A 3,457-nucleotide genomic window follows, 5' to 3' on the forward strand; every position below is an offset into this window, starting at 1 on the left:
TTCACATTTTCACGAGGCCGCGCAAGCAACTCCCAATGGGACCCACTTAGGTGGTGGTCGACCTACTTCACTTTATAAACGATTTGGATGCCTATTTTAAACTTGTTTTAAACTCAACTTCATATCCGAACTTCTCCTAACCCTTCTAAACAGATTCCACAAGGGTTTGAAGTGATTCCAAAGTGATTACACCATATTTCAACATCAAAACTTAGTTCTAGTGAAGAACAACTCTCTTTGAGGTTGTGTTGTCATTGAGGATTGTTGTGGGCTGTGTTTGGATGAAATTCCAAGTTGCTGCTACTGGTTAAGGTGATTATAAAAGCCTAATAATTTTTCTTAATCTTGCTTGTATGTTGGTTAAGTTGTTAGGATGATAAACTACAAGATACTACTTGGATTAGCTTAAGTCACTTCTATGGTGTTGTATTGCCATTGAGGGTTGTTGTAATCTTAATATAACTTGGATTTCAACTTTAAGTTACTGTAGGAGGTATGTGTACTATGTTCATACATGTGCTTAAGGTTATCTTTATGTTGATTAAGTTAAATGGATGGAGTAGACATGAACTAGTGAATAAAGTTACTAATTGAAGATAGTTGGAGTTGAGGATTAATTCCTTTGTTTTAAATATATGGTATAAGGATGGAATAATTGATGAATGACTTCATTATCATGTTAATGATACTGTTAAGTTAATGTAAGAAGTCTATAAGGGGTGATATGGGTTATACGAATTCCAATCGGAGCTTGCCACTCGTCGTGAAGTAGTTGCGACTTATTGTTGCTATATGGTGCCTTGTTGTTGAAATTTATATGTTGATGGATTTCTATGGTTGTTGTTGTTGGTATATGGTATTGGAGGAGGCTCTTGTAACCGGGGAGATGCTGCCCGAATTTAAGTAAATGAGCTACTAGCTAAAGTTACAAACTTAGCCTTTGCTCAGCACTGATTTTGAATCTCCTTATACTATGATAGATTGAGTTTACTTGTTTGAAGAGTTACTTGGAAGGTATTAAAGACTCAACGGGTTTAAGGTATGTTAAGGTACTTCCTTCTTTCTTTTGACATGATCTATAGTAAAATAATAACGCTATTTCATAACGGATCTACTCATAGCAACTAAGATTGTCCATGTTGTTGTTTTCTTATAAAGTTATTCTAAAAAAGTGTGTATGATCCTTGAATCCTACTGAGATTTATATTGAGGGTATGGATGTCCATAATGTTAATCAAAGGTGCAGCGACCTTAAGTTACACCGAAAGGTTTAGAACGTTATTCCATGAGTCTAGCATGCATTATATATAGTATATATTTTACTCTATCGAGCCGCGCTATAGTCGGCTAGGTACGACATCTATTGTGCAACCACTGATCAGTTGGGTTTACCGAACTCCACGTGGACGTGTACGATTCTACCGAGCCTTATGATGGCCGGGCACGTTTTTACCGAGTCCTCTTTGAGGCCGGGTACGATATGATGATGATGTCCGCAGAGGTGTATGTTTTTAAAAGTTTATGTATATATATGTATTAAGCATTTCATGTCAGTAGTCCCCAGAGGCACTCAGATGTTACAGGTTGTATTTCCTCTATCTCTCATTTACATTACTGTTCTTATTTAGGATTTCTTGCCTTACATACTCGGTACTTTATTCGTACTGATGTCCCTTTTGCCTGGGGACGCTGCGTTTCATGCACCCAGGTCCCGATAGAAAGGTTGACATTTCTCTTAGTAAGCTATCAGCTCAGTGGAAGGTGTTGGTACACCCACTTGCTCCAGAGTTGCCTATTTGTTCAGTATGATTTGGACATGTATTATTGGTATGGCGGGGCCCTGTCCCGGCCTTTATGACGTGTATGTACTCTTAGAGGCTTGTAGAAAAATGTCATGTATATGAAAGATTATATGGCCTTGTTGGCATATGTTCAACGTACGGGTGTTCATTTTGGTTTTATAAGACCGTATGTCACATGTATAAGTGTGTATTACTTGTTGGGTCGTCTTATGTCAAGTATTCCCTTATGTTTCATTTTTGTTATATCATGACGAACCTTCTGGGCCATTTATCCATGATGGTATGTGTGACGACCCAAGGGGTCATGACCGTAATTCTTCCTTGTTCCGTGCTCCCGAGGCCTTGAAAACCTCGCTTTTAGTCGCCTCGATTTGCATGCGCAGTTTGGGCGCGTAGCCGGAAAGTTTTTATGTTAGAATATGTGAATTATGTGAAATACTTGATGAATTTCGATATTAATATGCATAACATTGACTTCGGTCAACATTTTAGGTAAACGGACCCGGACCTGTAATTCGACGGTCCCGGAGGGGTCCGTAGAAAATATGGGACTTGGGCGTGTGCCCGGAATTAAATTCCGAGGTCCCAAGCCCGAGAAATGAATTTTTGAAAGAAATTGTTTTTCTGAAATTTGATATGAAAATTTGAAATGAAAAGGGGTTAGAAAATATAGATATCGGGCTCGTATTTTGGTTCCGACGCCCGGTACAAGTCTTAAATATGCGTTAAGAACTATATGTAAAGTTTGGCTAAAAACGAACGTCATATGACGTGTTTCGGACTTAAAATGGAGGAATGGGTAACCAGGTTTTGGTCCGAACCTCGAGTTTCGACCACGTGGGTCTGGGGGTATTTTTGACCATTTTGGGAAAAACCTTGTAAAATTTATTTTCATGCATGGGGAGTGATTCATTTAGTAATTATTAATGTGATTAAGTAACTTATGACTAGATTTGAGCAGATTGGTGGTGGAATCAAGAGGTAAAGCTATACTAGAAGCGTGAGTTGAGTTTGGAGCATTCGAGGTAAGTGTTTTTTCTAACTTTGGCTTGAGGGATTAGGATTTGGATGTTATTTGCTACGTGTTAACTGTGGAGTACGATGTATAGGCATGGTGACAGTTATCTATGCACAGGAGTCTAGCATGACCGTGAGTCGTAGTTGCTTTTAAATTCGAAAGATGTGAAACAGCTGAGCTAATTACTTGCCAAAATAATTATGAGGTGATAGTTGAGAAACAAATGAGTTGAAGAAGGAAGTGTGGTATATTTCCCTTGCCGGGACTTATTGTTGATTTATTCTCCCTTGCCGGGATGTTTAATCTTGTTGTATATTCCCTTCCCCGATTGGTTGTGACTGATGATTGGGTGAGGAAGAGTGATTATGCACGAAGGGTCTTTCCGTGCCATGTCTCTAATTATTTGAGCACGAAGGGTCATTCCATGCCTTGATGTGAGAGTTATGTGAGGAAAAGCACGAAGGGTGATGCCGTGCACTATATTTGACAGTTTTGGTGAGAATTGAGAGTAAAAGAACGAAGGTTGGTGCCGTACAGTTGTTGATTCACTTGCTCTCTTTCATAGATGTTAATTATTCAGTTTCCATCTCTCTGTTCGTTGGTCTTATATCTAAATTGTTACACCCCACAGTATGTC

This window comes from Nicotiana sylvestris, chromosome 9, assembly GCF_000393655.2.
Source record: "Nicotiana sylvestris chromosome 9, ASM39365v2, whole genome shotgun sequence".
Classification (NCBI taxonomy): Eukaryota; Viridiplantae; Streptophyta; class Magnoliopsida; order Solanales; family Solanaceae; genus Nicotiana; species Nicotiana sylvestris.